The sequence below is a fragment of the Arctopsyche grandis genome, chromosome 10, assembly GCF_051622035.1.
Source record: "Arctopsyche grandis isolate Sample6627 chromosome 10, ASM5162203v2, whole genome shotgun sequence".
Taxonomy (NCBI): Eukaryota; Metazoa; Arthropoda; class Insecta; order Trichoptera; family Hydropsychidae; genus Arctopsyche; species Arctopsyche grandis.
This window is the reverse complement of record NC_135364.1, coordinates 13,827,475-13,854,870: the sequence shown is the minus strand read 5'-3', so window position 1 is coordinate 13,854,870 and position 27,396 is coordinate 13,827,475. Positions and strand designations below refer to the sequence as shown.

The window sequence follows — 27,396 nt, the reverse complement described above, 5'->3', positions numbered from 1 at the left end:
GCGAAACAAAGACTCGCACGGTGACCGAAATCTAAATTTATTCATGTATTCCAATTCCTATAACTGAATTCGAAGTAATGTATGCTAAGTGATTTGAAACCTATGTGAAATTATCCACTGTTTGCAATAACGATTCTGATATTATGCATATTTCACATACATTTTGTATAAATATGGACTCATTTTATAGAGCATTGTCCTATAAAAGGATCTTAGAACGCTGGATCACATCCGACATGTGTTGGTTTGTATGTGGATTTCAGTGGTCGGCAACCTATGACCCACGGTCTCTTAATAATCCATGATAATATCAATACATCTGTGTCAAAAATGCGCCTTCCGAATCGTCCCACTTTATCGTAAGAACAAATTCAAAAGGGCGGTATGGCACGCCTAAGTAGACTCCAGATGTGATTGGCGTATCTTCATATTATTATTAATTCGTATCATCTTATTATTTACGGAAGTTTTAACTACATTTCTTCAAAATTACTTCACCGAGGTGCGAGGAGACACCTCTGTGAAGGACAATGCATATAACTTTATACATACAATTTTATAGTTAAGTAATTAAGAATGTATTTTTTAAATTAGCTAGATAGCTAAAATTATATAAATAAATAAATACTGGGAATCAACGTTATAGATCACTGTGGTCAATAGAATGATAAAATATCGCCGAAAACACTCCTGGAAGTGAGTAAGGTACAAACTATACGTGCCAGCGTTTTTTTTGCATGTGCAAAATTAAAAAAAAAAAAACTCGTGCCGCGTACCATTCTGTGTGTCTGCATCTTTAGTTTCGTGCAATGTTTCAGCGCCTAATATATATTTGCTCAAAGTGTTTCCTGCCACCTAAGGTTTCTGATTTCCCGGACTTTTTCAATTCCCGGGACACGGGACGGAGCTCAGGATCGTTCCCGGGATTCCCGGGATCCTGGGACACATGTAAAAAAAACTTTTTTTTTCAATTTAATATATTTTTTATTAATAAAAAAATATTTATTTATTTACAAAACAATACATAATATATCTATTACCTTGAAAAAATGTAAATATAAAAGTGAACTTATTTAAAGTAGCTTTTTAAAAATACTAAAATATTTAAATGAGAATCCGAAAATCTAATTCTAGATTTGGTACAAAAATTTCCTGCAATGGAAAAAGCTCTGTTAGTTTCGGTCGAAGTATCAGCATGTATATTTTAATTTATTTTTTAAAGTCGATGCTATTTTTATTTACGTTATTTTGTATATTCGTCTTTAATAACTCCTTATTTAATTCTTCATTAATCGTCAAATACACAATTGTTTAATCTTCATCCGAATCTAAAAGAGTTTCTTCCATTGTGGAATCGTCAATACAAGAAGGATATACTCGCTTTCTTAATAGTTTCACCGTAGGATATACATTCGCTTTTATTACAACATTTAAATAATGTTTTGCTCAGTATAAAATTATAATTATTTACCATTTGTGTAAAAAAATCAGTCTTATGCTTTTTCTTTCTTCGATTTTAATTTTTGAGAATATTTTACGATTCTTTGTGTATTTGATTTATTATTTCCCTTCGTGCAGTCGTGAAAATGTTGTATGTTTTCAAGATTTTTTTAAATCCAATTCCCGGGATTAAAGATAAGAATTCCCGGGACACGGGACAACAAAAATTTCGTGAATTCCCGGGAATGTCTGTCCCGGGTCGACCCGGGTCAGAAACCCTACTGCCACCGATGTTGATGATTTTTTACTAACCTCTTTTAAGTTCATTTTTTGATATCTACTAATTTGACCTGTGCTATAAATTAATACGAAAATAATTTTCTGTTTATACCATGCTATTTTAACCTGTCTGATAACATTGATAATAAGTACATTGCTATTGTACCTATGTATATATGATACTTTGAGTTTGTATTATTTGTGCTACATGATAAGATTCTCAAATAGAGGTGCAGTTTCATTATCTGCGTATCTGCTTCATTGTTTGCTTTTTTTGTTTTGTCAGTCAGCGATCTCCAAACATTTTTAAATACACATTTTTTTCACATTCAAAATAAATCAAAACAATCGCGACAGTCGACGTGCGATACGGTTGCAAATCAGACGTCAATTCGTAATAATAATTTATGCTTTATGTGATATAAATGTAAATAGAAACAATAAATCGTAGGTTGGGTGTGTCCACCGTTTTAATAAAGTGTACGACGCAACGCAGACCCCACGACAAATATTTAGATCTCATTTTCCGTGTGCTTTTAGTGGTGAAAAGGTTAAGTGGTCGCGTAATCGATATCCTTATGTGTTTTTCGTAATAATGTCGTTCGAGTTGTGGGTACTTCACTTCCCCTTGATATGTGAGACATATGGAAGAGCGATGAAGCGTAGGAATATGATGTTTTGCTCTTTTTCTTTCTCCCACACTCTCTATCTGTGTTTATTGAGCTCTGGGAATATCTCCCGTCTGCCGAGCTCTGGAGAAAATCCATACGGACGATTTATTTTCGAATCGGCCGTGATTAAGAAAGAGTCTGTGTCGCGTGCCAAGGAGACTTATGTCGTGGGCGTCTCCCCGTCTGGCTACCTCTCCACGTGGGCCAAAAACACGTGTGCACTTTTGCGGCTATGCCACTCCCCCCTTCCGGTATCCAGATCTATGACAAATCTTTTACCCGGCGGATTCTTATTCCCAGGACTTTAATTTACAGACAATTTCCATATGATAATACTTTCTCTTCCATGGAGCATGCTTATCTACTATTTTATATTCGATCATGAATTGAATTTTTTTTTATTAAATCTCCTTTTATTCAATGAATTTATTATTAATTATAAATTATAAGATTTATGTTTTACCATGATGCCTTGTACCTTTACCATTAAACTTGTACATATACACATATTTATGTATACATTTATAGATTACAAATTTTAAATCATATTCAAAAAATGGTGACAAATAATAGGTAGAATGGTTTTGCCAATTTGATGAGAACCCATTTCAACAATGAAATCAGATAAATTGGCAACCTCTGATAGGAAACGATCGACTTGGAATCACAAATATCCAAGTCTTAACCACAGCACTGCAGAAATACTCGGAATAAATATTCAATTGAGGTCAACCTCTCAGTAGTTAGTGTAGTTCCCGGGGTTCCGAGAACCCGGAAACTTCTCGGTAGTTATTCTGCTGTTCTGCTATTCTGCTGGCTAATGATAATACACATATGTACATATCTAATAAAAAAATACAAACACTCCAAAACTTATCTGTTATCTAAGTGTAATACAGAGATTGTAATTCTTAATTGCGTTATCTATTTCAGACGTAGTAGCTACTTTCAAACTAATATTTTTGCTAAATAATATTTTTCTTGTAGTACGTTGCATTTTAAAGACGACACAGCAAAGAAAAAGAAAAAAAGGTACAAAAACTTTGGTGAATAGAATTTTTCGTTTTTAAGCAGACTAGATTTGGAGTCATCCAGATCAACAGTTAACTTTAATTATCAAGAAATTCGTTTTCTACTTAATTTTAATAATTGTACCAAAGACTTTTCAAGCGCATTACAAATGCTCGTACTAAATAGTGTGTTAGCTTCGTTGTGGTTGGTGACTATCTAATTTTATTAATTCTCGTGTCCCCATATTTTATGAAATGTGTACATTTTAATATTTATGTAAGTCGAAATTATTACTAAGCTTCGGCGCGACCCTGCGCACCGTTGTTCATTTTTATAGTGAACCTTTTTTTGCTCTATAGCTTTGTAGTTTGCCCTATTTCCTGGAAAAAAGCCCCAAAATTCCGATTTATTAAATAAATAGGAAAATAAAAAAAATAAAATAATAAAAAGTAAAAAACACTAGTACATAGTTTTATATAATGCTACTTCACAAAAAAGCTACCACTATAACATGAAGAGCAAATTTATACATGAAAGTAGAATACATACTTGAGTGGATATTTCATAGAACAATTTGTATTCGGCCATAAGCTCGGGCACTCTCCTTCACACTATTTCCACTTTCAGACTTGTACTACATATGTCGGTAGTAGGAAGCGTACTATCAAATGCTGCTGAATCGGCTCATGTTTGCGATAAAAATGTGCGAATACCACTGGCACGTGTACTATAATATTATACTACATCTACCACGATGGCAGCATGCCATACAACCAAACTCCGGGACCACATGCGGCCGCGACGCGCTGCCCATCTGCTTATCTCGGCACCGCATCGTTTACGTATGCAAATTTGACCATTTTTTGTGCGTGTGTGTGCCCTCCTGTCTTTGGATATTTTCGCTCCTCGAATCCTTTGTTATTGTCCTGCCATTCCGTTATTGCTTTGTTTTTGTCGTACCCGTTGTTGCGTTTCGCCTTATTTCCACACACACTGACAACGTGTGTTTGTTTATTGCGTGAGATCCTCAAACTTTTTCCTCTCTTTATCTCTCTGTTCCATTCACAACCTGAAATGTTTTCTGTGTTGCGAAACGACCCGACGCAAAATCCACGCTGTGAGATGTTTAATCTGGCGTGTAAAGATGCTGGCGGTTTGCTTATCTGAAATGAACAGTGCGTGCTCTCGATAGTTCCAGATTTTAACTACAAAAACAATCAGATCGCACGGTTTTGTTTGAATCTAACGAGGCGAGCGCAGATAAGATACAGAACGTGTGGGCCGTTTTGAACGTCGATGTACCAGATATGATAATGAGGAACAGTACGATACGAGAAATACCGCCAAAAGATAATGTAAACACTGCGAAAAATGATTCGCTTTCAGTTTAATACGAATATATTTTGTTGACGACGAATTTGAAAAGACGCAGTAAAGCAGATTTGATCTTAGTAATAAAGGGGAATGATACCATCAAAATGTTGGTCGCAAATTGAATTGGCTCGCTACCAAACACTGGGAACGCTAGCGACATTCGTACGTCTGTACACATATTATATATCTATTTTGCGCCAAATTTACATTTTTCTCGATTAAATTATTATTATACGTTGCATATTACATTCGTTATTTATTAAACAAAGACCAAGTACCGCAAATGTATCATGCGAATGATATTTGTACTAATTTGATATTTTGTTATTGAATAAATATTTCATGATTTAAACAATGATTAATGTAGGCACTTATTCGAAGTCAGTTTATTCGATACGAATAGCATTCGTTGGCTGTGGACCGGTTCCTGCAATATGCAGTTTCAATTGATGCTATTTTTCAAAACGTACTATCTATACTCTTTAGTGGATATATAAATGTAAATAAATGCATTTGAAAACCTTGCAAATAATGCAGTGTAGTAAAAATAACGCTTTGTACTAATACGGCTAGAATGTACGCTTAAATTTAGTGCTGAATCGTAAAGTAAATGTTGGCGAATTGGCATAAAATTCTGCTGCATAATTTTGCATGAACTGTAATAACGTTTATAGTAATTATCATGACGAGGAAACGTTTTATTCCACATAATAACGGTTTATTGTAGAATAATATCGATGTACGTTTTTGTTGCAATATTTATTGAATTATCTTAATGTTGTGATTTTTTCGGTTCAATATTTATGTTAATTTATGTTCTGTTAACATGTTTTTATTTTTCCTGCGGTGTTTTTCCATTACAAACTCCCATGACGCGTGTCTGGTCAACTGAAACACACTTTTTTGGTAATTATTTTGTGTAAGTTGTGCAAAATATTTACTTTTATGTACATATGTAGTTAAAATTTAATTAAATTAATCAAAAAAAAAATTCTTTAAATATTCTGAAATTTGGTGGTAATATACATTAGTATATAAATATATTGTATGTAGGATTTAATTTTTGAACCCAGAAGAGTGCATGTATAAATGATAAGGTGGGGTGATTGGGTCGAGTGTATGTTTATGTTGGTATGCTGCGTAAGGCCGTGACCAAAAGATAGTTTATTTCGGCGCATCGTGAAATATATGTATGTACATATACATATGGTTTAAAGCCCTAAATGGGTTATGTTGATCACCTCTACCACGCGTCCCTTCACGAATTAAATCCTACATATGCGTAAAACACAGATTCGAGCAGCAAAATTGCCAATATGAAATATTTTATTTTACATATACTAGGAAGGCCTGACAGGTAGACCCCAATGCGCCTACCTAGACAATTAATTACAAATATTGCAACATTTTTATTACATAAATCGCTGTATTTCGAGAGGCTGAAGAACACTAAATTTAACAATGAATTAATCCATAGATTTGGTCTTGTAGATAAATTTTTACATATTGTACATAAATCAAATTCAGATATATTCAGATAGACAGCGAGTAGTATGTTTTTTGTCAATTTGATGGAGGAACCGTTTCAAACAATAAAATCAAATAAATTTTAAAACTCTGATAAGAAACGATCGAATTCGAGTCAAAAATATCCAACTCTGACCAGCAGTATTAAATATTAGCACGGGATCGAACCCGGTAACCTCTCGGTGCTAAACATAAACGCAACCATCGAGCCATACAGCTGGCATAATACATACATACATATGTATGTATAAGAGTTTTCTTAGCGTTATAAACGTTTTTTTTTGCCGACTTTCATTTCTCCGTTTTGTTTGAACGATTTTATGAACAAAATATTCAATTGCAATTTTTTTTCTCAAAACAAATAAAATTGTTTAAATGCCTTTAAAAGGCAAGTTGAAATATTTGGTAAAGAGTAATTGTTAGTAAGTAATATTTTTTTTTGTATATTTCGGAGAATATTTGAAAATCGTCGCGACATTGAATATTCCGATGATATCGGATCCCTTCATTAAAACCGAATTTTGTATAATCGAATCATAAGAAGAATATAAAGAGTATTGTCGTTATGAATTCAACACGCGTATACATCGATTTTTTTGAGGTTAGTAATAAGGAAAAAATTACATTCATATAATTTCCTTATCACTCGGCATTATATACAAAGGAATTTTTCCATCTACTGCCACGCAATCTCCTAATACTGTTTTCAAACACGAAAATCTCGCTATTAATTTTTTATTTTTAGTGAAAATTCCCGAATATGCGCGTCTCGAATTTCCCGCACAAACCTCCATGTCCGAAGAAGGGCTCCGAGGAATCCCGAAGTAATTACACGGGGCTGTATAGACACGGTCTCCTCCTGAGATTACTCTTTATCTGTTGCAATCATCTCTGGCACATATGTTATTCATGAAAAGCTCACGAAAAGCTCCCATCGCGTTTCGACTTCGCCTTTCGCGTTAATATTCGCCGCCAACGAGCGAGCTTTCGCTTCCAGTTGTGGATTAAATACTACCAGAAATCTAGTTACACCCCTACCCATTCAGCCTCCAAACCGCCCCCGGTCTTGCGAACGAACGGCGAAATAAAAGTGAATCATCTAATAATACGAAATCACGGATAGTTAACGCCCGCGCCCATCAAATCGGTCCAGGGGGGTAATTAGTTGCGATCGAAAAGGAAAAGCGTATGGGCGGAAAATGGCTTTTTACCAATTAAAACGTTTCGTTCGGATGGACGTTATCTTTTGAATTTCATCATTTGAAATTGAAAACGTTCCGAGTTATTAAGAAAGTTTCGCCTCGGGATAATTCCCCAGCTGGCGATTCTGCAAAAACCGTTTTTGATACCCCGTGTCTAGCATTCATTCATTTTAATACGTCTGCTTCAAAGATTCGGTGCGTTGAATATTTCATGAGATTACTTCTAGACGCCGAATACGCAAAAACGCAAGTGTTTTTTTTTACCCTTCTCTCTTTAATTCTACTTTATTCAAACGCTTTTTCAATCCGTTGTTGTGGTAATCGACGATTATCGAATCTGTATTTTCAATATTTATCTCGTAATGACAATACATGCACCCAGGGCGACCGGTCCGTTTTTGGTAGCGCTCAGCCTACGCGTTGCGTTTTTCCATTTATGCACAGTGGTTCTTCGACTGCTCCATAGTTTTGATTTTTCGATATCGCACGTGAGATATACTCACCTGTCGAACACCTTGCGCTTCGTACATAAATTTAAGCGCCACTCTTATGGACTTCACATGATTCACAACGGAAATTAGCGGTCGCTTTTCTTCACCTTTGCTTAATTCATCCGATTTTTCATCACCCACACGTCGCTGGGTAAAAAGCATATCTACGCGTACTTATTTTAAATCCAACATGTACTTAATCGCTTCCAAAATTGACTCATTTCCTTTTTTTACTAGCCTCTTTTCAACTCGTTCCTTTTTTTTCTTAAAAAACTATCACTTAAAAATACGTTTTAATTCGTCCCTTGCTTTATTTATACGTTTCTAATATAAAAGTGTGTTTGAGTTGTCTACAGTTAAATAAACAGCCGTTTCTTTTTTCAGATCATTTTCAAAATTGTTGTCATTGTGTTTCTCTTTGTCTTTTTTTGATATTTTACAATCAACTAGGTGACCGAGTCGGTATAGCGATCTTCTCACAAATGCACACCCGATCGAATCCCTACGATTATTCACAGTGGGATTCCGGCAGCGATTTTGGCTGATTAGTGCCTTAATTGTAATTCGAATCCTACACTCCGCTTTATTTTGTGATGAACAGCTTCCCATAATTAAAAAAAAAACGCTTTTATCTTGGCAAGTAGAGCACACACTTGTCATCTTACACCGGATTCCATCTTCGTAGATTCTTTCTGAGGTTTCCTTTGCCACGTCTAAAATTAGCTCACCTATGACCTATGTATGTATCAACTCACATGCTTCCATTTTTAATTATAGTTCGCCTGTGTGGCATCTGCCCCCATCTTACACTCCCCGTATTATTAAAATACTAAAAGGACCTTCTTAGTACACACAGCGACCATCTTCTCTAAGAATCGTCTGTTTACTTCTCCCCATGCAGTATATCTCTCACTATCTAAATAATAAATAATAAAAAAAACCGAACGATTTCTCATTCTAAATGTATTTTATATGATATTATAACCCAAAGAATCTTCGGCCGAGTAGTATAATATACCGTTGTGCGATTGACATATCACGGCTTCCACTCGTATGCCGCATTTTGGTTCGTGGGAAGGTGTTGTTTGGTTGCCATCTCTTGTAAGGCGTCTTCAATGTAAAATCGTGACGTCAGCGTGCTCATCTTTTGTCGGTGGAGAGGTGCTCTAGAGTAGTAGTGGTAGTAGTCTTCCAGCATAGTAGGAGAGTGGGGCTATATTCCCAACGATATTTACCCTTCGAGGCCCGGACTAAAGAGCCATGTAGAGTGCCGCGGATAGAGTTCCACATAAATAAACACGGCCTCGAGTGGCGGTTGGCGGATGAACAAGAGGGGGGACACTCGTGTTGAAACCACCCGATATATAAGAAAAGTCCTTGTTATTAACCGCCAACGTGTTAAAAAAATCTCGGGGCTGGAGAGATATTTGCAACGGATGCGATGGGATTTGAACTTGAAACCTTTGAAGATGCAAGTCGGTCATATTACCGCTAGGTCACAAATGCTATTATTATAGGCGCATCCTCCTTTAATTTATCGTGGAGTATTTGACATTGTCTAAATATGGTTGTTTGAATTGATTTTTTTTATATTGTTTTTGGTATTCTTGTCTTTTACGGTGAATATGTATTTATTGTCTATTATACTAACTATACCACGTTTCATATGAAAGAGTATTATTAACACACATTGTCAATAAAATACCTGTGTGCTATTATTTTAAACCACTATAAATGGTGTTTACGAAATTTGATCCAACTTTAGATAATATCCGTACCTCATTTGCTCTCATTATTACTTTTTTTTTAATGCAGTATGAGCGCGTGCGAACTACGGTTTTGCAATTGTCTCGCAATGATTTCAGACGTCTATCAACGCTCTCTTACAATTTTCGCTATTAATAACGCAAGCGTGCCAATTTTTAACACCTAATTTGTGTGTGCCGATGTGATTATCCTATTCTGCGTTCGCCCTTTCCAATTTCTCGATTTAACCGCGATCACGACTTTAAGATTGTGTGGAAGTGTCGGTGATTTATTCGCCATCGTATTAAAATCGTCGGTTATTATTAAAGTTGCGACTACGTGTGTAATGTGTAATATACGGTTAGTCGTTGCCCGTTCGATTCATTCTTTCGCTCGCGGTTCGATACGAGGCGTGAAGGTGTTGACCTGTCATTAACGTAACACCGGTATTGTTTGCCCACGTAATTACCGGCTATGTGGAGCTGTTGACTTGCACAACAGACTTCGTTATAATTTGCATTCGATGGTAACCTTACTAACGAAATTTTCTGTTTTTTTGCATAACTATAAATGGTATAACGATCATCTATTTATGCAGGTTTGGATTTCGATTGGCTTGGAACAGCTCATACGATTACCTATCATTCATCGTCAAATTTTATCACTAGGTGTAATTTCTACATATAATTCATTTCGGTAGTACATACATATTTGCTTTGTTATGAACCATTGATTGGTCAGAACGTCTTAGCTGATCAATAGGAATCGCGTATTTTTCCCCCTACTGCAAACACCCATGAAGTAAAATAGTTGTATTAAATGATGATGACAATGATTTTATTTTTATTTTACTTATGCTTGGGAAAGGCGACATAGCCGATGGACCCAATTTTTATTATAGTATACGGGTTACCCCTGAGTGATATATGTTTATGGTATAAAACTTGTACATATGTACATATATACATAAATTTATAAATTATAATTTTTTTAAATCATATTCGAATAGTGATGACATTGTGGATAGGATGGTCTTGGTAAATTTTATGAGGAACCGTTACAACAATCAAATCAGATAAATTGTCAAACTTTGATATGAAACGATCGACTTTGAGTCACAAATATCCAAATCTGGCCAGCAGCACTACAGATAATACTCGGAATAAGTTATTTTCAATCGGTCAATCCACGGGATCGAACCCAGCAACCTCCCGGTGGTTAGCATTAACGCAACCATCAAGCTATTTTGATTTATTTAATCAAATTAGTTATGTATATTCAAATTGTATCACAATTACCCAATGAAAAAAAATATTTTGATAGAATTATAGCAATTAGCTCTATATGCCTCAGTCATCAATTTATAGTTTTAATACTTCATATATTACAGTTTAATTATAGATTCGTACGTATTCGTGAGTATTTTCGCTATTTTAAAAATCGGATTTACCGCATGTGCATTATTTTTGCATTAACAATGTTTATATTTCGCAAGATCACCTTTAGTATTTATGTACTTTTCCAAATTACCGTAATCATTTTGCAATGCGCCAAATTGGTATTTCGTACAAATGGTACTGGCTTTACGCAACCACGTACTTATTATTGTATTATTTTTTTTTTGTTTAGTTAGTGAACTGCCATAATATCGCGTGTCTCACATTAGTACGAAAGTTTTCATCAAACAACGAATTTCTCAACAGACGATCGTGTCTTATGTATTCGTATCGTGCTCCATTTCGGGCATTGTGCATTCTGTGCAAATTGAACCGGTCACATTTGACAATCGACGCTGTTTAGGAGACAGACACAGTTTGCTCCTTTTGACCTATCCAGCTTCCGCCAAACAGCCCCCGCAATCTCGCATCGAATGATTGTGTCGTCTGGGGTCGTGCCACTTGCTAACTTTGCCAACTAACTGCACATAATTCAACCAGCTAGTCGGACTAAGCTGTCTAACTGTTTAACCAACGACATTACACCATTGACTGGGGCTAAATTGTCGAATAATTTTCGATGTTAGATGTGAATCTTCTGCCGAAAATTTTGATTCTGATTTCTACAATAACGGATTGTATACCATTTGATTGGTCTAATAATTTTTGTAACAAAATAAAACGTCGATGAAAATTTGTTATACAGGTTTTTCATTCCAAATTGACATTGAAAATGTGTCAATTTGAAATGAAAAAGGTTTAATTTGAAATGAAAAAGAGTCAATTTGAAATGAAATACCCATATCAATATTATGTAGTGTGTTCAAAAAGTTTAGCAAAAGAGTTTTTTTTGCGTATTCGAAGAAAAAAATAAATGACCAAACAAATTATGTGTATGTTTATTTATTTAACATATTTGGAGGAGATGGCAAAGCCGATTGACTCAAGGGGTTTGACTTATGTATAGAGGTAGGATAGTCACAGTGCTATCCATTGTTCGGCAAACCTTTAACAATGCATTTACAACCTTTGAACAATACACGGCCCCCTCAGGCTCCGGTGACTACTTATGTATTTGTACATATATGTATATATAATATAAATTAAATTAAAATAATTCCAAAACATTCCAAAGAAGAATTGTAAAAACCCTTTAAGCTTAAGAAAGACATCTGTATGTATGTATGTATATATTATATGTAATTTTAATTTGGTTTATTTTTTGTCTTTCCAGGTAATTTTGCCGTTTTATATAATTTAAATAGTGAGTAAAACTTTCACAATAATATATAGCAATATAATATAAATACAACTATATAAATATAAATATAACTTGTAGAATTGTGGGAGTGTCGCTGATTAATTGTATTTTTAAAAACATATGTTTTTAATTGTGCCTTAAATGCTTTTGGTCAGTTATAATAATATAGATATTCAACTAATAATAATATAGATATTCAACTAATAATAATATAGATATTCAACTAATAATAATATAGATATTCAACTTTGGTTAAATGATCATTTTTTATTTGACAGTTCGAAATTCATAACTGACCAAAAGTTAAGTTGCCACTGAAAATTCAGATTTTGTATATGAATTGCAATACATATTATACAATTTGGATTTTATTTCAGTTCACATAATTTTCCAAATACATACATTTCAAACACAATGCAACAATCAAACTGATTTCAATGTGTAAAATAATGTGTAATTTATTATATCTAAATTACATGTCAAAATGTGAACGTCGCCTATGACTCAATACTTTGAAAGATGTTAACCCGTTAACCTCCGAGGCGACATTTCAAATCTAAATTGCTTTTGCTATTGTCTCTACCATGACTATTGTTTTCTCATAAACTTCATACGAACGTCACCTGCTCGCAGAATAAAAATTGCGGTCAAGAGCGCTGTGCATATTGAACTCCTGCAACAATACATCCATTTGTCTCATTTTTTCGTCTACATTCAAACAGTCATCATTACAGTTTGATAATAAAATATACAGTGATATTGTTAAAAAAAATTATGTGCGTGTTAAATAAATGATGTTTGTCGTACTTGTCCGCCTCTGGCATTGTACACGTGGTTCAATTTTTCATCTCGTCCATTGTCACACGTTCGAGCTTTTGTCTCTTAGAGTCAGGAAATTGTTAAAAACGTTCAGGATAAAAAAAATCACTATCGAAACTAGTTGTCCTCAGTCGGCACACAAATATCTCTCTCTCAATATCTTTGTTATTTGTGCACATTCGACCTCGACTATCCAAATTTACGGTCATCATATCATAATATTGTCGAAAAGTTAATACGTTATTTATAGCCGTCGATTGATCACGAATATCGCGATGAAATTGCTAAAATTTTCAATTGCATTTTCAGTGTTAACCTTTTCGTGCTCGGGGCTGATTTTATGGCCGAGTCGTTCGCAGACCGCGTTTCATTGTAGTATCAATAGCCTTTGCGAAACTTTTCATCAATGTAGTTCGCGTAATTGCTGGCGAAGTAATAGCAGTTGTAAAACGTTGACTTTTACTGCACAGATATGCATTATGAGTGTCGTAAAATGAAACGGAAAAGAAATTAACTAGTTCCGTCGATATTTTGACTTATTCTACTTTTATGCGATATAATTTAATTTCAACTCGCCCTATTCTTATTCATAACCAAAATCTTACTTGGGTACGAGTAAGTACTTCGATCATTTTTTTCGCAGTGGATCCGTATTTTTCATCTGTCAAAATTTATATGTTCAAATTTAATATGCTCAAAATTTCTCATTCTTTTATCATATATTCGTTATGCAGAATGCGTGTGTGCTCCATTTGTTGTATGAATTATTTGTTTTTTCCTCATGAAATGGAATGCATAATTGATTTCAAACGTTTACTACACTTCAATATACTATGTGGGGTGAAATCTTCACATCATCGAAATCGTTCCATAATGGCTTTAAAGTTATTTAAATCACAATCTAACTCATGAACTAACACGCGACTTCGATAGTAACTAAATAAATCTTAATGTTTCATTACATAATATATTTATTTATTGGTGATGTGATTTTATCTGTATGCAAAATTTCAGTTTCCAAATATGGTCTGTTTCTATCTATACAGCAATGTATAGATATGGTCATCGACATTTTTCATTTTTTCTAAATATTTCAGGTGCAATAGCCCGCTGAAAGTGCTTCCACGTACACATAATCTACCTTACCTGAATCTACTTAACACCACAAAACTTTCTCATTTCATCCATCCATCACGTCTCCGGTCGCCTTCATGAATGCTAAATACCCACAGGAACTCAATCCCGAATCTTTCTCGTTCATCGACTCCCGTTCTCATATTTCACCGTAGTTGCGGACCCAAGGTACCAAATTTGAATAAAATCAACGAATTGACAAATTCCTGCGCATACATATTTTTATGAATGTAATTCGGCACGCTTTTCCAATATTCAATTACATGTATAAACATATTCTGCGAGCGAGTGTATAATATTGTGATTGACATCGATTTTAGAATGGAAACTGTGATGAACAACTGTTTTGGTGTCACTAATTTATTTTAATGTGTCCATAATTGCCACTGGAAGCTATTCCGACGATATGCATATAATTGATATCTATCGTTTTATTAATATCTATTAATTATTTCTATTATGAATATATCGAATCATTTTATTATTATATGTGTAATTTTATGATGAAATTGAATAATTTAATATATTCGAGATTCAATATATTATACTGCAAATACTTATGTACAATGTTCAATATCTCTAATGGTTAAATTTTAATCACATATACATATGTATGTACCTTTTACTTCGAAATTACTTAATTGAATGAACTTGGCCTCGCGCAAAGGCATCTATAAATTGCTAAATCTCTTCTCGAATTTAATTACGTTTTTCTCGCCTCTGGTGTAATAGCTTTACTTTTTACTATGTGTTTAAAAATTACCATTTCGCGCAAATGACGTCACTATACTATGCGATATCTGAACTTCTCGATCGCAGCATTGGACGTCGTCGTGGGCGGATGAGTCTTCCTCGCTTTGCTCCGGCGAAGAAGTGATGCATTAAATGTGACTCACCTTTGTTGCTCTGATGCTGCTGTGGTTCTGCTGCGACTTCTCGGAGAGGTCGTGAAGATCGATTTTATCGTCAAGATTAAACTCTCGACTTGGAAATTTATTTGTTTCGTAGAAATTTTACTACGTTTCATTTCCTCGTGACGCCTGTTCGCTCCTCTCCGTACTTCAAAACGGGGTCGTTTCGTGGAAACCGTGGATTCATCTAGATTATATTATATGTATAAATGTATGTATGTATGTATGTATGTACATATTTGTTCAGTAACGTGTTCGCTGAGAGCAACGGAAGGCTTTTAAAAAAATTCTATAGTTGGTTATTCTATTAATCGATTTCACGGATCAAATTAATCTGAAAACCAAACTCGCCTGCAGCGCTAAAATTTTCGGCTAATTCGATAAATGGAAAATATTCTTGTCTTCTTTTTTCACACCCCTATACATTTAAATGTAGGTGGGTAGAAATTTATAATATCAATAATAAAATTTAAAATAAAAAAAAATCAAATTATTATCGATGATACTTATACTTTTCTCTCTCTTTATAGTTAACTATGTAGCACTAATTTAAAATTATTAATACCGACTTACAACTTCCAAGAATTTAAAACTAAATCGAATATTTATACGACCACCCATTTCAAGAGTGTTCGCAATGCGTTATTAACAATTAACCTTTAGCTCTCGTTTCCTGTTTCAACTACATAATTTTTCTCTTAAAGTTTTCGATAAAGCGTCGAGCACAAAAGCGCCGCAGCCTCTTACGTTTTGGTTTGTTTTTTGTTGTTTTGAATAAATTATTGCGTAAGAGGAATCTTACTTACCTGTATCTAGAGGAAAAAGCGTGATAGAAACTGGTCGAGTATGTGAGGGGGGTCATTATACTGGACAGACTACCTGTCCATAGGAATGTTGACCGGAAATTACATGTACTAGATGTCTCCCTGTATATATTTTAGTCATAATTTATATTCCATAGTGCAACTTAAAAAGAGGTAATATAATATTAGTAATTGGTATTACCGATTTTGATGTTCAGACAATCATTCATTGTCATTTTTTGCATCGATAATTTATATGTATGTGTGCGTACATTATTTGCCGATTGTATCATCCAGTACTAAATTATTGATCCCTCGTTTAATTATTATGCATCAAAAAAAGGTTTCCGCTGGTAAAAAAAGTTTACACACCCTGGCTCATTGCATTTTGTAGCCGCTTCAATACTAACCGGTTTCCGAAGATTGTGCCAATAGATATATACCCAGGAGATAGTGGGACCGGTTTTTATTTCAGCGTATTCGCACGTGCATCGCCAAATTTCATACGAAGTGTCCGAGGTCACATCGACCTTTAGACCTTTTAGGGTTGCGAGCGTGAGTCACGAGCGGAGCCCCACGAAGGGGCGAAGCACCCCTTTACGATATCATAACTGTTCGCACCATACTCGCACGCCTCGCGTAAAGCCCTTCTAAATGGACGGGTCAAAGGCGGGCCCCTCCAGCACTCTAGGCAGAATTGTAGTCTTATTGCGTTCAAGCCCTTCCCCACCACACCCCCTCATCTCCGACGACGATGATTTGGATATTTGTACTCAATTACTTAGCTGGGTGCTTTATGGCTTTTCCCTCCTACACCCCCCGAGCTCGGAAAGAAATTGGGTCAAACGCATGGTGCTACTACGCAAAAGAACGTTCGACAAATGCGCACTCACTTTACAGTTTGATTTAATCAAAAATACTCCCGTGTTCGGATTTAAGGCTTTGGGTGTTAGTTTTTCTACTTATATATATATGTAACATATGTATAGCATTCAAATAAAAAACCAGTAATATCCTCATCAACTCTGAAAAGAACTTGGGTATATTTAAAATCTGTTGTACAATATCATGTTGACATTTATCATCGTTTATTGTATATGTATGTGATCATACGAACAATGATCTAAACATGTACATATATTAGAATCGATAGAGGTTGTGGGAGGCTGGAGTGATTACAATTTTCAATACGAAAGACCTCCTACTCTACTGCTCGCAAGCTCCTGGCTACGTTCCAAAGACCTGATTTGATTGCTTCGATCGATCTAATCAATGAATTGAACGTGTTTCTCGTCCAATGTATCTGATTGATTCTTTCCATATTAATTCTTAACGTTTCATGAACAAAAACCGGTAATGCCTCGTTTGTTATATAAGAGATGAATCTTTCCCTCTCTGCGCCAACAATACCGAGAATAAGTGTGTTTTCCTTATTCATCTTTTTACGCCTTCTTTCTTTTTTGCGGGTCTCATTTCGTATATATGGTGGGGGGTGCACCTCTCGGGCGAGATTGGCGCCTTGGGCACTTCGGACAGTCCCCATCCCCACAGGGTAGAAGCAGAACTTCCCGAAAGCACCGGGAATTATCTCGGCGATCGTAAAGCGACGCTCTCGGTATCGGGCACGACGAGATAAACATTTCCATTTGCGCGTTTATATCGTCTCGTATCTGCGGGTTCCCACTTCTGAACACACAAAGGAAACTCCCCGGGTTTTAAATCATCCCCAGGCCGCTTTACCGCTCGACGGCGCAGACCAAACTCGTCCTCGTTCTCGTTTATATGCACGCTCGTCGTAATCGCTATCGTCCTTGCCGTAATCGCCAAAATGCGCGATTAAGATCTTTGCGGTTGACATCAATGTCAACATTCGATATTCATCAACACCAAATTCTCCCTTACTGAAAATTTCCACCGAAATGTTATATTTCTTTCTGGTTTTATTTTTTTGAATATCCTTAATCCGGCTTGGTGAAAGGCCTCCTTGATTTTGAACGCTTTTTCCACAGTTATCCAGAGGAGCTACTTTCGTTAAATTGTTTCAAAGATTAAACCGTCGAACGACGGCCCACATTTTGTGTGGCCCACAAACGAATCTCGAATTAAAAAAAATAATAATAAATGGTAAATATAAACTCCGATAAATTTATAATGTACAAAAAAATGAACAATTCTTAATAGTAAATAAAATAATCCTATTTGATCTTAGCCCTTAAAAGTTAAGAAACTCCTGGATTAAACAATTAAATATTCGGCCTTTAAACACTCGTACTAACAAAAATAACTAAAACTGACCTAATAATGATGAGACGCGATATCTATTCCATTTTCTATTTTTTTTTTATCAATTATTAAGTTATATATAATCATTATTTTGATGATTTTCAGTTGATCCATGATATATTTTGTGGCGTTGGTTTATGTACATATATATAATTTAAGTTGATAGAACTAGTTAAGTATATTTACATAGTGTACTATAGTCAATCTTTAGTCAGCTTCTATTGCACACTGTTAATAAAGGCAAATGTTAATTACCTTTCTCAGTATTTAGTTTACCGCGGATTACGAGCAACATCCAAACAAATCACGACGAGTCACCGGGGGTGGGGGTTAGATTTAACCCCAACGGTTCTCATATCTTAAACTGTATTATATGTATATACGCCGCAGAAACGCAAACCGAAGAACGAATGAATTATTCTCATTTTGAGGAAATATGTATTTATTGTGCTGCCGAAAAATCACAAACGATATATGTACCTATGTATGGACATACAATAATATTTGCGCACGCGATTCGAATACCAAAAATCGTATTTTTCCTGCAATAATACTCGTAAATACCACACGTAATTCGCAGTCCGTATATTCATTTCAATTACAATGATAAAACACCGAAATGGAACAATTGCACTTCTATTGATATATGTACATTCATATGTATTTATACATCGAACAATCCGGCTAACCAGCGAACGGTAACGACATGTCGCTTGTTCAGTGATAGCGTCACTGTGTATATATTCACGCGAATGAACTTTCGGTATTAATCCCATTAATCTGCCATAACATCGTGTACCTGCGTAACCGCGAAATAAACATACGCTTCCCTTACACTATCTAAATATATTGTATGCGTGTAATTTTGATGCTGAACATTTATTAATTTGCATAATCTGCTGTGCGAGGAAAACATTCGCCAACGAACCGTATCAATCGCAAACACCTGGTATAACACTCGCTAATTATGCGGACTATTAATATCTTTTGGCTCCGATCGTATAATGTGCGTAGAATTGATGTTGATCTGGTGGGATGTGAAAATTGGATTCAGACTCTATTGTTCGTAAACATACGTATTATATGTATGTGTGGTCCAGTGTTCCGTAAAAGGCTGGCCAAACTGGTTCAGGTCTTGGTAAACTGCGTTGTCTGACGGCTTTATAACTGGGGTATGCAAACTATACTTCCACAGTTCGACCCACTTTTAAAAGTCCGTCCGTATTGTCATCTTGTAAATTTACAGCTAAATTTTATTTATTTAATGATAAACTTAAATTTGATCTCCAGTATAAAAGTTACACATGTATCTTAAACTTGCTATTTACTCACTGTGAAGCCATCTTAAACTGTGTAGTTATACTGATCTTAAGAATATAATATTCTATATGCGAAAATTTTATAAATGTAAATAAACTGTAAAATTTCCAAAAATAAATAAATAAATGTATCATAGCAATAAGGAGCAGTCTTGGTTTGATAAAACCCATTTATTTAAGGTTCACATACGCCTCGGTTAAATCAAATTGATTTTGTGAGGTAACGCTCACAATATCAGTTTGACACCGCCATTTTCTATAAAATCAACAATGAGATGATTTGCCCGTGAGTATCAGATTTTAAAAATGAATCGATCATGCAAGTATCAAGTGTTCAATTCCTTCCTTTGCTTATCTTTCACAAAAAATTCAATATCGTATTCTCAACGTACCAATGTTCAATGTTGGATACACAAGTTCGCTAGCGAAATGCACCATATTCTTATAGGGCTTTTAGTCACAGGTATGCAACGCGAAATGAAAGTAAACATCGATTTCTTTATACATGTACATATAATCCGCGCCGACGTAAATCAGCCCCCGGTTGTTTTAATATGCAAAACCTGCTAAACATGAACTCACGGTAGATTCCGACTACAGGGTGGGGGGGGGGGGTCGCTAACTTCGCCCATTAATTTCATCCGTTGGTCACGAAAATAAGATTTTTTGAACGGATAGCTGTAAACGGACAGGTATGAATAATAACGTAGATCGCTATCGCTTCCACAGAGCAAGAGTGGAATTTCCAAAAAATTGTCGACACAAACTTAACACACAAGAGGAGGAGCAAAAAGTCACAAAGCTTAATTACGTAGTCGTTCGCAGTGTAGATTTCACTATAATTCTGTCGAGCAAAAATAAATTCAGTCAGATAGCAATCATATCTCGCACTAAGTTGTACCATTCTTACACTGCTGAAACTGAATACTAATTTCTGAACGGAAAGGTGAAACGAAATACCACCCAAGGGAGATGTCCGGGATTTTTGCGCCAACAATAATAATTGCAATGGAGAAATATTCTTCGATAAAATGTGCTCAATTGTGAATACTGTTACTTCACCAAACCAAGGCCTGTTTTTTTTATTGTACAATTGTAATCTCGTGATTTTTTTTCATTTCATTTCGATTTGATTGTTAAATTTATATTATCATCAGTTACAACCATTCACTATCCACTGCTGCTTTTTTTGTGCAACTCTCATCCTCTTACATTCAGGTACCATTTGAGCACTTATTTAATCTATCCATATAGCATCCGTTCTTATAGCTACGTGACCCACCCATTACCATTTCAATCTATTTACTCTCCATTATATCAACTACCCTTGTAATACTTCTCACCCACATATTCATAAAGTGCATCGGACTTTATGCAGCATTCTGGCATTCAACGCTTATATTACTGGCAAGAGATATTAATCGAAGATCTTTTTCTTTAGGCAAAATGGCAATTTAAATGGCCAAAATGATAAATTTTTATTCCGATAAATATTTAGCACCCCAACCAAATTTTTTGACTCAATTGATATTCATCATTCCACTGATTAATTGTACCTAATATCATCTTGCTTATTTTCTATATCATCTTTTTTAGAAAACTGAATACGCTAAATGACCAAAATGTTTTCCAAACACCTTACATACATAACTTTAAAAATATATTTAAAAAACGCTCAATTAACCCACCCTATCTAATGCAGCACCAATCAGTTATTATCGATTCTGTTTTAGCAAGTTCTAAATATAGAACGACTCACTCTACCAACTACGCACATGGAATACATTCTGATGCTATATTCTTCTTTAAGCTCATAAATGGTTTCCTTGATTGTTCTGATTTACTGAATAAGGTTAATTTCAGAATCCCAGTTCGATACCCTAGACGCGTTGCACTCTTTTCACTTGATCCTTTCAATACTAATTCCCAAAAATATTTTTATCTGCAGCGCGTTTATCGTATGTTTAACGGAGAGCTGAATGAGGTTGATCTGTTTGGTATTTCCCTACATCAATTCAGGTCTAACATCAAGAGAATCTTGACCGATTGATTCATTTTTTCTTCTATTCTATTTTTCCAATATTTCCATTATTTTTATACTTTAGTTTAGTTATGTAATGTGCTATTTAATCATATTATAGCTTTCATTCCTTTCCATTTCATTTGTTTATTTTGTATTTACCTTTTTCATTTGTTTTTTATATTTGTAAATTTCAATTTCTTCTTATATTCTATCTTATAACCTTTTCCAATTATTTTAATACTATAGTTTAATTATGCAATGTACTACATATTTTGTCATGCCTTTATTCTTTACTTTTTAATTTGTTTTCCTTATATTTATCTTTTTCATTTTTGTAAAAATCTATTATTGGACTCGGGTGTTACATATATTATTTATTTACTTTTTGTGTTTTTTATACCTATCTCTGTACATCCTGTCTGTTGATTTTTCAATTAATAAAATAAATAAAATAAATAAATATGTAGTTAGTTTATTTTCGTGACGAACTCGCACCCATCCCTTTGTACAATAGTAAGCGGTCTACATTCAATACATAGACACTTCCATACATACATAGCAGGCGATTTAGTCGTTCGTTGAGCCGCGTAAATTACAGGCACTTTAGAAGTGTGCAAATCCACACTCGCAAAATCAGCACATTTGCACGGCGGGGTATGCAACACCCGTGGTCCGGTGAATAAATCTAAATGATGGCACTTGTCCTAACGAATCAGTGCAGATTGTTGCCGGGACGATTACAAAAACGAATATTGCCGCCATCATTCGGTCTGTGGCCCCAATGGTCATATCCGGCGATTCGCTCGTCCATTGTATGTAATGTAACACGTCGCTTCGTGCGTTATCAACCCTTCGAACATTTCGACTTCGTATTAATTGCGTTCGATTAAAGTCAACGGATAAAAAATATCGGACCAAACTAAGCGCATATCGAATCGATGTAATCGTATACGGCGAACAGATGTATGTACATATGTACATATATGTATGTTACATTGTACAGATTGTTGACGTATGAAATTTGGATCACAGCAAAACCAATGAAAAATAATTACATTGCAACGAATTGAAAAATCGCTTTCATATACATAATTTACTTTTATCTGATTGTTCGGTTAAGTCCTCCATAATTAGCCTGTAATTATCTTGTAACATATCTACGATTTACTCAGATAATCTTATAAGCATAATTATTAAAAAATACTATGCGATAGATCTTCGTCACCACACATTTTGTTGAATACTTGTTCGTTTTTTCGTTCAAAAATTAGCTTTTGAACATGTGAATGTCATATTATTTCGCGTTGTCATTTTTTCCGTAGACATTATGTCACGTTATCATTCTGTCCGTAAACATTTTGTAGTAGACGTTGAGTCGTTATACGTTTTGACGTGATACCGTTTAAAACAATACTAGCATTTCCAGTCTGAGACATGCTCATATTTACTCGTCACTTTGTTTTTCACCAATTAAATTGATATGTCTCTTTTAGTACCCTTGCAACAAACATACACTATGTGAGTGTACATATTATATTTCCTCATGGCATATCAAATACATACAACAATAACAACTTTCCCTTCGCTTATGTAGAATAAGTTTTAGGGTTAACCGTATTAAAAATTCATAAATTGGAGTGGATCGCCCTCTGGCCTCGCCCACAGCCAAAGAAGCACACATAAGCAAGTCCCTTCCTCGACTGGAAGAGGAACCCATTGTCGTCGAGCGCCCCTATACCATTGTGCGATGCGTTTGTATTCTAATGAGGGCACCTCGCCGACAAACCAATGCACATTGCACATACACATATTTAACGCTCCTACAGACAGATAAGTGCGCATCAATCTCACAATAGAACATATGGGAGATTCAGTACTGAACAAAAGCCAAAAAAACTATTTTGATTATAAATGCACCAATCTCGCCCTAGGCCCTAGGGTCAACGACACGATTCCGCAATGTATTATTATAATTTGATACGGTAGCATTTCATCGTCAGAAGGGGATGCGGCGAATCGAATCCGTAACCCTTTTGACCGAATACACGTGAACGGACACCCTATTTTTGCAACACTTGAACAACATTTTTACTTTTGTTTATTCAGTAGTAGTAAATACCTATATAGTACGGTCTGTGGAGATTGCTTGTTCGGATAAAGTAACCGCGGGTCGTCCCATTGTGAGTAAGTAGGACCGTCAGTTAATGAGAGACACGCCCTCGTGGCGTCATAACGAACTTGTGTTAACTTTTAACGGTGACTGTATGTATATACATATACATATGTATGTGTGTTGGAAAATGACTTTAATTCAGTCGGTGAATAATTGTTTATATTTTGAGTTTGTGTTTATGCCTTTGTATGTGTTCCGTTGAAATTTAATTAAAAAACGCTAGTTCGGCATAAACGCCGTGTGAAAGTACTTATTTTAGCATACAACTTTTAAATTGCACGTATTGTATATTTAAATTGAATCGTTGATGCATAGACTCGAATATAGCGATTATATGCTAATTTGAAATATTATGTACTTTATGTATATGGGAAATATATGTATACTTTTATATGTAGAATTTATTTAAATTTTCTCATTTGTATTTTGGACTATTTTTAATACGTTTGATTCAATTGTTTTGTTAGTTTTACCCACTGAATTATTGACCACATTTTTATAAGTGGAATTGAGTGTACATTGTATTTACTTTGTGTAAATGCTACTCCAACTTTTTTATTTGTACTTTTACATAGTTTCACTTCGAATTTTATTTAAAAAATACTTGATTGGACGTCTGCGAAACGGCAAGTTTGAGAGGTTTTTTATGTCCTTTTAAAACAAAACTTCCATTTTAAATTCTTAAAAAGCTTTCATCTGAGATTTAAACATACATTTCCGATTCACTACACAATATTTGTAAGCTTCTATTTCTTTTTACGATTTCCCCATAATCCGAGGAAGATTTTCGCGCGAGCGCTTACGCCGCTCTTCTTCGTCAATAATTTACAAAGCAATTCGCGCACGTTAACTATTTAATTTTCCGAGTTTTTCCTCTACGTCGGTAATTTTGCTCGTAAGATTTTTCTCTTTTTTTTAATCTGCAGTCGTTTCCTCCCTACGCAACGGGACGAAAGGTTTTGTTTTGCACACGCACATTTTTTTTTCGGTCTGACGGTCAAAAGCCCTCACAAGCGCCACTCGAAAGGTGGTTCGCGATCCTCCTCCTCCCCACCCACTTTCCTCACAACTCCCCTCCGGTCACGTGGTCGCGGTCGTGACTCGTCGGCCGTGAACCACCATGTACCTGCCGCCTACCCGTGTATAGCCGCCGGTCACGGTTGTTCGATATGTTGAACGTGTGTGTGTGTTTTTACCTGAACCCCTTTCTTGTGCTTTTTTCGGTCGACAAACCAAACATCGTCTTTGTGGAAGGAGTCGCTCGAGGAAGTACCTAATTTAACCGAGGAAATGCTTAGCGGTCGGATGTGTGCGTCACTTTTACTCCGGTTTGTCCGCAAGCATGGTAATTAATTGCGGTCTCGACGATCAGATTGAGCGACGTATCCGTCAACTTCTTTTCGCTTCGAAAATTCAGTGCATATTTCCATTGTATCCTTTGAGGATTCGTTTCAACCGTTGACGCGCTCTTCCTTTTAATGTACGGTGATTAATCTGAACGTTCATTCTCGTAGTCATATAGGTATGTGTCATTTGTGTGCATCACCACCCCCTTCCGTAATTACTCAGAATTGACATTGATCGAAAAGGGCTACTATTCCAGTCGCAAATGCAATTTAAGTAACAGTTGCCAAGAACCTTTTCACTTAATCTATTGAATATTGTGTCATTGAAAAAGTTAACAGAAATAATCCTAAAATGTATGTACCTACATGTGTAGTTCACTATTGAATTAACATACTTATGCATGTTAACGGAGCATCTCTAAATTATTTACGAGCAATTAAAAACGGCGAAATACTGTCGATAAAATCAGCTTTACTTCATTAATAAATAAATCATCTGCAAACGTCTCAAGTCGGGGATACGAATTAATTATTTTTCGTAAGGTGTAATTTTATGTGAATTATTTTACATTTCATTTCATAGTTCGCGTATTATGAGAATTTGAAAACGTTCGTATTTCCGAAATTAAATCGCAACGTTTATTCACTGTCAGGAATAAGGTTATTTATGATAGGTAATAGCGATTTTTGTTTTCGATTTCATTGTTCTGTCGCTAATGAATTCACACAGACACGCGTTGTTTTGACGTAACTCCATTGTTTTACAACTGACGTGACGTGAAAAGTCTGTCGTGAGCTGTGGTATAATAGTCTTACAGAATTCACATCCGATTTTTTTTTCATATTCCAACATTATATATTCGAAAAGTTTAAGTGTTATCTAATTAAACTTCAACTCGCGTAATTACGGCGTTAAATTAAAATTTTAAATCCAAAACACGAACGAGCGCGGCTGATCTTGCGAGATTTCGAACAATAACGTTTCTATTAAAAATCAACAGGCGTAATAAATTTAAACCTGAATTTGACGTTTGATTCATTTCAATGTATTCAATCAAAAAACTGTCGACAAAGGCTCTATTTGCATTATTTTGATCAAGGTATCAAAATTTCGTTGAATTCTTCTATTGTATTGATTTCAACAACAGTGAACTTTTTGATATTTGTTTCCAATACTGGGAACCGGAAATCGAACGTTATTGAAAAATGTTTTATTAGATTTACCATAAATGACAAATCGAATCTTTTGTATTATAATGATTTATAATACACGTAGGTACCTTGTTCAATTGATAGATTATGAAGTTATGATCCAATAAAACTATGCAAAATATACATTTTGCAGTAGGCGTTCTTTACATAAATGGAAATTCTCACGCGCTTCCTAACATTCAATGGCGAATAGGCTAATTACGTAAGTACCCTGTAATAATTTAAAATAATTTCAGGTTGTTGACCGCTTGTGACACATACATGTAACTTATGGTAATGAATACGACTGAAATCCATCCGTTAGACTAATTGTCAAATATTAAATTATGTATTTTTATTTCATTTCAAACTAAGATACAATATTAAAAGTAATGTACATATGTATAAATACGAACATTACATTAAATTCCGTTTGTTTATTCCCTTATACACTCCTATATCCTTTGATTAATTGCTAAACTTTGGAGTGTTTCTCTTTAATCTTCGTGATCCTGTAGGATTCACGAATGTAATGGGACATTTTTCTTTTCGGTTACTATCTTATTATCTAGCCAATAAATCAGTATAACTATATATAATCTATGTATATTTTTATTTTTGTTCAGATTTGAATACTTGATTAATTATTTGATTGTTTATTTGTTACAGGTATGTACTTCGATAATTGGATATCTATCATACAGCCCTTCTGTAATGCCTCGTAAGTTTATTAATATTGTTTCATTCATTTTATTTAAGTACATGAGGAATAAGAATTGGAACGACACAGGAAACAGTGCGTCCCAAGCTTTTTATTCATAATAAAATCATCGAATTCTAAAAATAAATGAATGAATACAGTCTCACTATCCCTTAAGCTCTGACCGTACTATGCGTCTGCGACACGAACGGCAGCGTGCGGCCAAATATTGTTTGTATGAAATTGTATGAGATAT

At 35.0% G+C, this 27,396-nt stretch overlaps 1 protein-coding gene across 2 annotated transcripts in view; it reads left to right on the top strand.

The window, feature by feature from the left end:
• LOC143917622 (semaphorin-1A-like) overlaps positions 1–27,396 on the top strand; it is a 200,418-nt gene that overhangs the window by 22,479 nt on the left and 150,543 nt on the right. Inside the window, exon 1 of one of the 2 annotated variants that reach the window (XM_077439198.1) lies at positions 27,110–27,161. The exons of the other annotated variant lie outside the window; for it this stretch is intronic. The gene's annotated coding sequence lies outside the window, so the exon portion shown is untranslated. Of the gene's footprint in view, positions 1–27,109; positions 27,162–27,396 lie in introns of those variants that run through there. 2 annotated transcript variants of the gene reach the window in all.